The sequence below is a fragment of the Mytilus californianus genome, unplaced genomic scaffold (genome assembly GCF_021869535.1).
Source record: "Mytilus californianus isolate M0D057914Y unplaced genomic scaffold, xbMytCali1.0.p SCAF_15, whole genome shotgun sequence".
Lineage (NCBI taxonomy): Eukaryota > Metazoa > Mollusca > Bivalvia > Mytilida > Mytilidae > Mytilus > Mytilus californianus.
In genome coordinates this window covers 17721331-17734420 of record NW_026262637.1, presented here as the reverse complement: position 1 = coordinate 17734420, position 13090 = coordinate 17721331, and the positions used below count along the sequence as shown (strand labels likewise).

General features: G+C 32.4%; 1 protein-coding gene across 3 annotated transcripts in view; it reads right to left on the bottom strand.

Moving 5' to 3' along the window:
• Nucleotides 1–11729, bottom strand: part of LOC127725559 (uncharacterized) — a 197229-nt gene extending 185500 nt beyond the window's left edge. For all 3 annotated transcript variants that reach the window (XR_007993036.1, XM_052232616.1, XM_052232615.1), the window contains exon 1: nt 11596–11729. The gene's annotated coding sequence lies outside the window, so the exon portion shown is untranslated. The remainder of the gene's footprint in view (nt 1–11595) is intronic.
• Between the last annotated feature and the right edge of the window lie 1361 nt (nt 11730–13090).

The window sequence follows — 13090 nt, the reverse complement described above, 5'->3', positions numbered from 1 at the left end:
TCTAAGTTTTTGGAGTAATTTTCCTGAGTGGGTTGCTAGTTGTCTCATTGACATTTATTACACGAACGTCCGTCTCCTATTGTTGAGTTATTAATCGAAACACAAAACATTCTCACCGAAGTAAAAGAAAAACGTAATAAGAAGAGGCGAAAGATACGTATAAAAGGGAGAATCAAAACTCATAAGTCGAAGAGAGAGACCGATCGACGAAATCATGTAAAAAACGAAAAACGAGGAAAAGACAAACAACAGCTACAAACATTACATAAATAAATTAATGACTGATCAACACAAACCCAACCCAGAAACTGGAGTTGGTCTCAGTATGAGCATGAATGATGCAATGTAATTAAACTAAGAATATGTATAATAAGGCTTTAATCTGAAGATGATGACGTTGAAGATGAGTCAGGGTCATTGTCTAATATTTTCCTCTTGTTTTTCACCAAATACTTCAGGATATCATTTTTCATTTTTTCATTCTCATCTATTAATTCTTTCGTGTCACACTTTTTTGATTTGTGCTTTTTCTTCTTTTTTGATTTCCTGTTGCTTTTCTTTTCACATTCTTTTGCGATTTTTCGCCCCCACATCAACCGTACGTCCCCGTCGACATCTTCATCACGGTCTAGATTTAGACTAGACGGGCAGGCAACCTGTTTATCTACATTGGTTTTGAATGTTCTGTTGCAATCATTCACAACTGGTTGACTTGATGAGGCCCTCTTTTCCGAGTTGGGTGAATGGAGAATTTGACTTGATCCTGGATGTGACGGGTCTGGAAGGGAAGAATCGCTATCAAATTCAATGCTGGCTATAACACCATGGTTAACACTTACTCTTATTCTCGTATCAGTAACCTGTTGACATTTGAATGAAGATGACACGTTCTTAGTCTCCATTTGGTGAATAACATCCAACACTTTTCTCTGAAATTCAGACAGAATGTTTCATCATTTATTGAATTTATTAATCGTCACATTTGAAAACCTAATGCTGAACATTTAACTATAATATATTTATTCCTTAGTATAAACCTCTTTGAGGTTAATGTTATCACAGCTCACACTTCATAGCTATCTTTATATGATAATTAATTAGCTTATAGTTTTTTAACAGATTTTAATTCACTTCATAAATGGGTATCCCTGTATATAGGCAGTCAATGATTTACTAAGGGAAACCCCAAATCATTTGAATAAAAAACAAAACACAAGGTGCGAAATTAAATTCAAATTAAATAATGTGAATATGGTTCTGTGAAAGTTTCACAAAATGCTGTCAACCGGTTCCACAGCAGTAGAGGATACAACATTTGGACGGGAGAATGGACGAATGAACAGACGGACAACCACACCACCATTAACTCTCGTTTGTAGGAGCAGAGATATAAAAAAAATCATCGAAGATATCAGGCTTATAATTTTGTACGCCAGACGCGCGTTTCGTCTATAAAAGACTCACCAGTGACGCTCGAATTCATAAACTTAAAAGGGCAAATAAAGTAAGATGTTGAAGAGCATTGAGGACCCCAAGATTTTGCTAAATTATCTGAAGAATTCAATTCAATGGTAGAAAATCCTTAATACTTTGAATTCGTCAAAGTTCTGTTAACAGTTAATTCAATTTGTGTACTTTGTCGGAAAATATCTAAATTGTTCGTACTAGCTTTAAAATCAGGACGAAAAGCCAGGCTCATCGACCTTTCTCCTGTTTCGTAGCAAGTTCTCATTACACTTTATATTTCCGACAATGTACATATATTATATATATATCTATATATCCATGCAATTCACCCATTGCTCTTAAGAGTTAGGTTTTTTATCCGTTTTGTTTTAGAACTAATATATTATACATTTATTTCCCGTGCCGGAGGGAGATATGAAGATTTGTTCACCCAAGAATATTCATATTTCACGAGGGCTCTGCCCGAGGGAAATATGATTTTTCGAGGATGAGCAAATCTTCATATCTCCCGAGGCAAAGGGAAATGAATGTTTTATTCCACTGCCTATGCTTTGTTTACTATTAATACATTAAATATTACTTTCCATACATTTGTTTTTCTTATCCGCTTGTTTTTGTAAGTCAAACTAAACACGACATACCCATTGATAAACAGTAAGGATCAAAATTTAATTATAAGTCTATTTGTTTTATCGTCTGAAATAAATTTGAACATGATAATAAATCCATGAGATAGTTTTATGTATATAAGTGATACTGCATTTTTGTTTTATCAAAATTGTTTTCTGTGGATTAGTGTCGAGTGGGCACATTTCAATTTTAAATATTTATATAGGTGTACAAACGAATAACCGATTTTTTAATTATATCTTTTTGTATTTTATCCTGCAATCAACCAGCTATTGTACAAAAATAACTGGTAAACAAATACGTTTTTGCTTTTCTGTTATCCTTCTTCTATCTTGAGCAAACATTAGTGTATAGATAACAGCTCTTGTTTGGGTCCTCTTTGCGTTCCACGTTTAAGCCATTTTATTCCACTGTTTAAACATATTGATAGTTTAATCAATATTTGATTGGTTGAGACTATCCCACGTGTCATTGATCAAATCTTCATATTCCATTCTGAGGATCATATTCCCCTCTGAAATGTCGGGATTACTTCGTGCGACGTTACGCGCGGTTAATGTACATAACGTTTTGAACTTCTTATTCTTCTTAAGATAGCGATAGCAAAAATCATTATATGAAATAGTACTGTCAACGGAAAAAAATACTGCCAAACGATATTATTTTATGTTAATATACCACAGTATGTATTTTCTTAAAAAACAAAAATAAGCAACGAATAAATTTTTCAAAAACTATTTACTAGCCAACTTTGGACTATCTATTGGAAGCTAACATAAAAATAAAAAATACTATTTACCGGTTAATAGGTTAAAACTGTCCATGACGTTAAAATACTAAATCCCTGGGATATGTTTTAGTTAATTTTAGTCTCTGATGCATGATTTTTTATTATTAATTGTTTTTGGCTTTTAACTAGCTGTCAGTAACTGCGAGTACTCTCAAATCGTACTTTCTTGTTTATTTGACCTGTTGATACTAATTGTAATGCTTTTTTGTTATTTCATGTTTACTTTTTCAGGGTTATATCTGGTCTATATACCAGCTTTGATAAGTGTTTGGTATTACTATAACATGTTACTTTAATTATTCTTCCCTTAGTTTATTTATTTTGTATTTACATTGTATCATAGATCAAATTTATTTGTTCAGTGTATGTTCACTGGTGTAAATATGTCTTTTGATTGAGTTAAGCCATTTCAATTGATATTTTATAGTGTGTCTTTCTATGTTGTGATGTTACACTTTTGTTTCAGATAAGGGTGAAGGTTTGGTACCATTAAAACGTTTAAACCCGCTGCAATTGTTTGCACCTGTCCTAAGTCAGGAATCTGATGTTCAGTAGTTGTCGTTTGTTGATGTGGTTCATAAGTGTTTCTCGTTTCTCGTTTTTTATATAGATTAGACCATTGGTTTTCCCGTTTGAATGGTTTTACACAAGTAATTTTTGGGGCCCTTTATAGCTTGCTGTTCGGTGTGAGCCAATGCTCCGTGTTGAAGACCGTACTTTGACCTATCATGGTTTACTTTTATAAATTTTGACTTGGATGGAGAGTTGTCTCATTGGCACTCATACCACATCTTCTTATATCTATAAAAAAAACTATTAACTGGAAACAGAGACATATACATATTGAATTATATATGTCTCTGCTGGAAGCAAACATTTTCTCCTACTTTCTGTATAATAAAACACTTATTTTCTAGCAAGTTTGTTTTTTTTTTCTCGCCAACAACTTTCGACGCCCGCTTATTAGATAATACCATTCTTTTCAATATATAGGGATCATTTTAACAGGTAATTTTAAGTTTCATTGATCTACTTCAAACGTAAAATAATAACACTAACCGGAACACCCTAGATAATAGAATTAGAATCAGAATTAGAATATTTTATTTCCAAATTACAGGGCCCATAAAGAGCATATAAATCAAGTACAATGATTGTAGTAATTAAGTCAACAATAAGACATTACAATATACAATATATATCATTATATCATAATAAGCCTCAGTCAGTATCAGAGCCAAAACAAGGTTAAAATATTAAACAACAAACACATTGATATTCAATAACAGTATCAAAACCTGTTCTTCTTAAGTCAAAAGAACTACCAATAAAATCACCAATTTTTTCCATAATAGTAAAGTTTTCTTGTGTTAACATCAAAACAAATTTGGAAGATTCATCTAAATTATTAAAGTTCCGACAAGTGCTAGAAATATGCTGAAAGAGTTCATCCCTCAAATTATTATAAAGTGAGCATTCAATTAAAAAACGACGCTCATCCTCAACTTTATCAGCTTTACAATTTAAACAGTAGCGCTCAGATCTATCAATACGATTTTTTGAATATCTGGCAGTTTCAATTCTTAATGGGTGGGCACTGATTCTAAATTTACATATGGACTGTCTTTTCTTAAAATCAATGATATCTAAATATTTTTCTTTTTGAAAACAATCTTTAAATAAAAAATAAGTGTCCAGTTTGCCTTTTTCAGTGTTCATTGTTTGATACTTTAGATGATTCCAAAATTTAAGAAAACTATCACACAGTTTATTTTTAACAAACTTACACAGTGTACCAAGTTTTTGATTAAAATTAGGTAATTGAATCTTTTTTTGTATAAATTCTATACAGGAAAACCATGATTTGACTTTAGAAAAATGTAACTGTTTATTACAAATATAGGCATCATATTTCCAAAATTAGTGAAATAGTTCCCTCTTTTTTAAATATGACTTATGAAGCAAGATTTAAATTTTTATATACGTGTGGTGAGACTGATATTATTAGAATTATTATAAAATTCATAAGCGACATGTACAACTCTAGAAATCCTTTATTGAGTACTAAATTATAAATAACTTTGTGGTACCACCTCCTCAGCAGAGATTATATACATTTATTATTGTAACAATATTTTCTTTTAATAATGGAGGGGATATGCATATATAGCAGGGTTTAAGAACATTTGTTGTTCGACCTGTTAGTCAAATGCGTTTTGTTAAAATATACTTTTTCACTTTTTTGGTCTTTTGGAAAATGTTGTTTGTGCTGTATTTAGACCCCTCTAACAAGAAATTTGTTTTGCATGCACACGTATAAAAATTGCGGTTTTTATCCAACGCAATCATAGGTTTGAACGTTGTTTTTAATTTAGACTTGTTTTTATAAATATATATACAATGTTTATAAATGTGGTCAGATATACGTTTGTATGTTTATGTATAACCAATGTTTATTGTCTTGGTAACAATCCTATAATTTTGGATTTTAAACCAATAAAATATCTTATCTTATCTTTATAATAATCCATCTTTCAACCCTTCTAGTCTATGACAATATTTTAACATTGATAAAATAACCGTAAAATAAATAGGAAATCTACCAAGTTCTGAAATCACAGATATATTACTTGCTTTTCTATTAACATCAAGAATGTATTTCATAAATTTATTATGTGACCTTTCAGTAGTATCCTGAGAAAAAACCTTTTCTAAAATATATTTATTTCTTTTCTTACATGCAGCTGAATCAGTAATAAACATACCCCAAATTTTTACAACCATACAAAAGAATTGGTTTTATTGTATGATCATACAGATGAAAGGTGGTAATACTAGGATTAGAGGAAGACAAACACCTCTGTAACTTAAAACATGCTTTAAGTGATTTTTTATATAAATCATCTTTACATTGCTTAAACTTACCACTAGATGTAAATGTAATTCCAAGATATTTATAGAACTTTGCACATTCAAGCTATTTTCCTCCAAAATAAATTGGGCATTTTAAAAATTTTCCTGATTTATTAAAAATTAAAAATCTTTGTCTTATTAAGATTAATATCAAAACACCATTCTGAACAAAAAGTATTTAAGATATCAATTCTCTTTTGCAAACCATCATGTGTTTCTGAAAATATTACAACATCATCAGCATACATTAGACAATCAATTCTTCGATTATTAATATCAACAGGATCAGGACATGATAAGAACTTTTCTGGTAAATCATTTATAAATATTTTAAAAATATTTGGGTTTAAAACATCAACAGGTCCCTGTCTCGCACCAATGCAAGACTTGAAACATGGAGTCATTGATGATTCAATCACCAATTTTAACACATAAGTCATTTTTTCTATACATATCTTTAATAATAGAAAAACCTTTCCAGATATAGTATTTGGATAATATAAATCGTACTGCTTTACCTGATTTCAAAATCGGTTTCTTTCCACCTGTTTGCAGTAAGGCGATGAAACTTTTCCCTCAGTCTTTGGTTAATCTTTTTCATGTCATTTTCTTTATAAAAATCCCTCACTGGTTGCTGAATGTGATTCAGGTTTTCTCTTATTTTGCCCGCAATAACATCACAGTTACTTGGATGGGCTATATAGGACCTCAAAAGCAGTAATATTTCATTTATGCTGAACCGAAGATATTCCCTTTTATCTGGAATTTAACATGAGTAACGTCATAAATAATATAAAGAGTTGTTGAAACAAAACATATCCAACCGAAATTTACTTTAAAGTTTGCATTTGTGCTTTGTTTTGCTTTAAATTTTGTAAAAAAAATTTATTTGACCTGCAACATAAGAAAATCGAGTACACCTTACTTTGAGCCACACAGGATACAGAAGACTAATGAACTGAATCAAACTTGATATTTCGATATGGTACGTGGATATATATAAGATTTGCATACATGTGTAAAAAAGTAAAAAAAAAACAGGGATTGATTCAGGGTTGCAGAAAAAGATAGGCGTAGTCTAAAATGGTGAGAGATATGCGAGGATATTTTTTTTTTTTGAAAAGGGGGGGGGGGATGATTTTAAGCAAAAAAAATACACTTTATCGATAAAAGGTAGGGGCTATGCTTTCTTAAGTCCCCTGAACCCACAACTGATAGCAAATATGGGACATTATCATAAAGAGTGGTATTATTTTTTTATTTTCAAAAGATTATAAAAATTTGATAAAAAGACAAAAACACCTACCTTTAGATTTTGCTTGATCCATTATGTTCCAACAGAATTATGTATCCAAACTCACATCAAATCAACAATTCAGACCTTATGTATTGATGAAAATTAACTAAAATTATTTAAATTAGAGGTACCGCAAACAGGGGCGGATCCAGGATTTTGGAAAGGGGGCGGAGTATGTAAGATTCAAAAAAAAATTTGGACCTATTTTTGGCTAAAAAACATATAATAAGTGTAAAATGCACTTTTTTAACGGTTCCTGACGTGGGGCATGTATATTTTATAGTTAAAATGTAAGGGTTGGACATTTTTGATGCCGTATTCTCCCCATTAATTGTCTATTATAAAATGATTGGATGGATCCAAAGCTGTGTACTAATATATTTAATGTGGGATTTGTCAGTAAAAAATGGACAAGGAAAATTCTAGTTTGTTGTAAGGTTAGTTAGCATAACCTCACAGATTTCTTGTTGAAAACAAGATATACGGCCATTCAATGAAATTTACAATACGAAAGACACGAACAAAGACAAACTAGCAATTTTTATCCAAATGTTTGGTTGAAATGTTTCACCCAACAAGGGAAGTGAGGGGTTCCAAATCAACCAAAGGCTACGAATGAGTCTGAAATGACAACGAAGTTGTGAATGACGGTCGACAAATGGAGACATTAAGGCCAAGCCGAGCAGGCAGGTTGAAGTCGGGCCTTGAAAAAAGTATTCAGCATATCAGTTCGGCGAAACAGACATTCCGGTCAGATATGGGATTTACAACATGCAAACCCCCGGCCCCAAAAAAATTAAGCCCGTTTTTTATTCATCATGTTCATTGAATGCTCAATGATTCTGTTGAAAATCTTTGTTTCTAATAGCGAAAAAGTGGACAAGATTACCGGTATAGTTTTCAATCCAGATACGGCCAGAATTTTTGTTTAAGGCAAAAATCAAGGTAAGATTTTTTTCTCTAAAATATCTCAAGACTGCCCCCTCAAATCAAATGGTCCGTACCTTAGATTTTAAATCTATCTAGAGCTTACTGACTGGGGATTATTATTCAGCAATGTTATTAATGGGCTGGGGCGTGTGGGGTTAAACATGTTTTCGTAGGTAAATAATATTGCTGTGGAACTTTTTTTTTCATGAGAGTGTAATAGAGTATTACTTTCTGTTTAGTGGAATTGTGAAATAGAAGTCAATACGTTCTTGCTCGATCCTTACTCGCTTTGAAGGTGTCATGCTTGTCATCCTCAGCCTAAGCAATGTGTTACTGTAATTTGAATTTCAAAATGACCGAGTGACGTTTTTTCGACGCATTGGTCAACTCCACCGTAGCGAATCACATGACTTTGACATAATCAATAATATATTACAGTAAATACGAGGGAAAAATATCTTTATAAGTAAAGAATTGTCGCATAAAAATTAAATACACGGGAAATGGCAAAGTTCACGAAGTCAAGTCTGATTAATCATTTTACCAAAAAAAAAAAAAAAAAAGAAAGTGCAAGCAAAGGGGGGCGTACGCCCTCTACGCCCCCTCTGGATCCGCCACTGGCAAATACTCATTTAAGCACATTGGGTCACTTTGAGATTTTACGGTTATTGTTATAATTTTCATTTTCCGACTATCGGAGATATTGATGTTTTTTTTTTTTTTAGTTTTTTTTATATGTATTTCAAGCGAAGTCCTAATGTTTTTGTATGTTTTGTTTGATATTTCACCTGACCTCAACAGCAGACGAGAGGAAACTTATCATAGACTAATGATGTTTTTGTTTGTTGTTCTCGATTCTTACCCCTCCTCTACTATGAAGTCGAGATGTGTTCTGTTTATGGACGACGATGCTAATGAATATCTTGGAAGAGTCCTTTTCACGAAATTATCTCAACGACGGCTTCAGTTTTACGGCGCCACTGGTGAAACACCTGAAACCTTTCTTGTTTTATTTCATAACTTTGACCAGCTTTTCTAAGCACCGAGTACTCGCGGACGACCCCGACGACTCAAACGACGCTATATTCTTTTTTTGACATTGATTTGGTTGAAGTGTTATCCAACTTACAATATTTTGTCCATCATGTTTGATATTTTACCGAGACAAGTATCAAGACTTATAAATGAAGTTTGGCCAGTACTGTATGAAATGATTTGCAGAAACATAAGATGGCCAACTCGACGCCAGTGGAAACTTAAGCGTGGAAGATGGAATAAACTGATGGAAGCAGTTGGTTGTATAGATGGCACGTCACATGCAATTTTGAGGCCGTCTACTGAGCCTCAGCGGATGTTCTACAGTGGGAACAGATGTTTTCAATGTATTCATACACAAATAATAATCGGCAATGACAAAATCATTGTTCGGGTTTCTTAGGGCACAATAATGATGCAAACACATATGAAATGATGACATCCACCGGCAATAAGCGCACTTTGGATATTCCCAGAAATTGCTATCTGCTAGGTGATTGTATTTATCCTTCGCGTCATCCTATTTAACACCTTTTACATTAGCACAACTACGCCGGATGACAAGGAATCAGTGTCGGGGTTCAGAAAAAAAATTAACAAAACTATAGGAAAATACCAAGTTTTTGTTGAACATTTTATCCGACTTATAAAGATATTCCGGATAGTTGGTGCAGTTTACAGGCATGACAGGCATGAATACGGGAAAATTGTTTGTTTGTGTGCTAACTTGTGCGCTCGCAGAACCAAATTGCTATTTGACAAATAGTCTGACGCTAAGTATTTGTTTATTATGTTGTATTTAGATTTACTTATAAAGACAATTTATGTATTGACATTATTTATCATTCATTTATAATAAAACTGCGAATGCATTATGTTCATGCACCGACATGAATAGTACATTTGACGTTTTTGTGCTTATTGTATACACATTGTTAAGCACGCTTAAGCCTTTCGGCAGTGATCAAACCTCCCTTTTTTCGTACAACATCACCACCGACAATCTAGAGAAATGTGTTTAATTGTTTTAGGTTCCTATATACTAAAGATCTTTGATACTCAGCATTATAGACTTAGGGATAATGTATCATTTTGTTGTTTCAATGCTAAGTATAAAGAAATTTATAGAAAATACACAGCCTTTCCCCTTACTCCAATGATTAAAAAATCTCTATTCAATAGATATGGTGTTATTACATATAGTGCTAGCAATGATTCCCCTAAAACATGTTTTTAAATAAAGGTATTAATTAAAACAATTGAAACACAAATATGGATCCATTCAAGTACACCTTTCAGATGCGCTCGACTTTAGTTAGTGACTCAGCACGAGGTTTTTGGGATATAAAGTGAGTAATCATGTTCAAAATATTTTAACGAATATCATTTCATTGAAACAATAAACATTATTGCTGTGACCGGTGTTTCCACTCGGTATATGTACAATATGACACGTCTCTTTTATTGAGTATTTTTGCAATTTAGATACCATAGCACTTTCAAAATTTCGCTATACACAGGCCTACAGAAAGGAACATAAATCTTAATACTCGGGATCATATGCTGGTTTTTGGAACGTATATATATACATCCAGATAAGGAAACATTTCGAATTGACCGACCTCTATGGTCCGAAATTTGAACCGATCATTAAAAAAAACAGATGCAAATTAACAGTCGTGGCAACAAAGTTTGATCCCCGTTATTCCTTAAAATACTACATCGAGAAGTACTCGCCATCGGGGTTATTATTTTAGCATAATCTTCCAGATGCGTATACGTCAACTATCTGATACTTTTGATACGTTTTAAATTGACCGACCTCTACTAAGTGTTGATGCACGAGTGTGCGTTTTATTGAGCTCGTGCATTATTTTATAGAAAATACACCTTACTAGCATTCTTCTACACCAATATTAGGTCTAGCTATAGCTTGCAAAAACGGAACAATAAAAAAACGCAGATAATTAAATACCTGATAGGAGAATACTTTGATAAACATTTAACAAACTTAGGAACATGAAGACAGACTTTTCACCTTAATCCTGATTGACACAAAATTAATTAAACTAAAAAAACAATAACTTCCAAGACCAGCAGAACTAATTCTTTGTTTTTACTTAATCTCCTGTGCTGTCCATTAGAACTCCACATATTTCAATTTCTATCAATTAAAGACGCTTGCATGTATGCATGTATGATAACAAGTTTACAAGTTATATTTATCTCAAGTTATTGATCGAAACGAAGAAATCTGGCAAAGTATCAAAATTAATTTCAGATAAAACGAAGTAACAAATAACATTCATAATAGAAACCAGGATAAATAAAATTCGCTATAATAAATAATAATTGTTCAGTTGGTTATAAATGGAGATAAGGAAAACGATTACTCAACGAAAATTATATCGTTTTGTTTATTATTTAAATGTTCATGAATAGACGAAACAAAATAATCAAATAGATTAAATTATCTTATAACTATTGTTGAGTATTATAGTTTGTTGAAAAATACTTATCTGTAAAACCTTACCTTTCACTATTCTTCCAGTAGACAATATTATTTGAGCAGCTTAGAAATAGAAATCAAAGACATAACTAACATTCCCTTACACTTTTTAAGTTGTTACACAGTTGCTTCCCTTGTAGTGACGAGTTCAATTCTTATATCACTTACACGTATCTAAATATAGATGATAATGGTTTATTTCATGACGCATGTATGGAAGACCAATATGAGATTATATCATATACTTATAGAAAAAATGGTATAATTGTACCCCTTGATAAAACTGTAAATTGTACATAATTATATTTATTAATAAAATCTGAAGAATTGTCTTAGCCGTGTGATATTACTTTCGTTATCACCTGCTTCCGGTTTATATCACACGCTCATTCCGTATTCGCCTTATTAGTCATTTCCGTAATCGATGCACTACGTACACTACATAAACAAAAAACACGACAGCGGGAACGAAACCATCGATTACATTAATTCCCTAAAATATGTCATTACAAATAGAAAACCACTCAGTGATATTGATATTTTGACCAAATGGATGAGGGATAATGATGATATAAGAAGTTAGGAGGATATTCCTGTTATGGAATAGGACAAAATTACAGCAAGTTTTTTTTTATGAAAATCACGAAAGGAGACGACAGTCCTTACGAGCCCAGTACAATCAAATCCTTCCAAAGTAGTTTTTCAAGACACTTAATGGATAAAAAGAACATAAATATTATAAAAGACAAGGAGTTCCATAAATTTTATCAGCCAAGACGAAGGAGCTGAAGTCTCATGGGCATGGGATCCAAACAAAGACGTGCAGATCCATTCACGGCAACGGAAATTGATGCACTTAATGAGAAGAATTTTCTTGGCCCAGGTAATCAGTCAAATTTCTATTTTGTTGAATTGTAGAATGGTATATTTGTCCAGCCGATTCGTGCATATTTTTAGAAGAATTGTGGATTTGATGATAAAAGCATGAAACTTTGCACAATTGTAGATCTATATATGGTAGTCAATATAAGCTATGGACCCACTCTGAAAAAACCAATATGGCTGCCAATCAGTACAAATTTCACCACCATGTATAAATTAAAGCAAATAATATTCAAATCAAATCTTTAAAAAGCATATGAAATGTAAATTTTCGTTTCTAGTAAGTCATGGCGGTATATTAGACTTTAAAACTTTTTTCAAATAGCGGAAAAAATTAAAAATGGCCGCAAAAAAGTGAAAATGAACAAAACATTTCTTTCATCGAATTGCACTTTGCAGTTCATACGATATTCTAAGGATTGTGTTTCCATGATACATCGATACTGCTTGCAAGACAATTTAATCAAAGATCCCATAAGTTGAAACATTTGAACGTTTGTAGGACGCCTTTAGGATTTGTTTGACTGTGTACCATCTGAGTCACAAACGATAATTTATATGTTCCACTTTTCCTTGCCAGAATCATTTCTTTTTCCTCGACTGTAGATCAAGATGATCAATAAATACGACTCGTCAC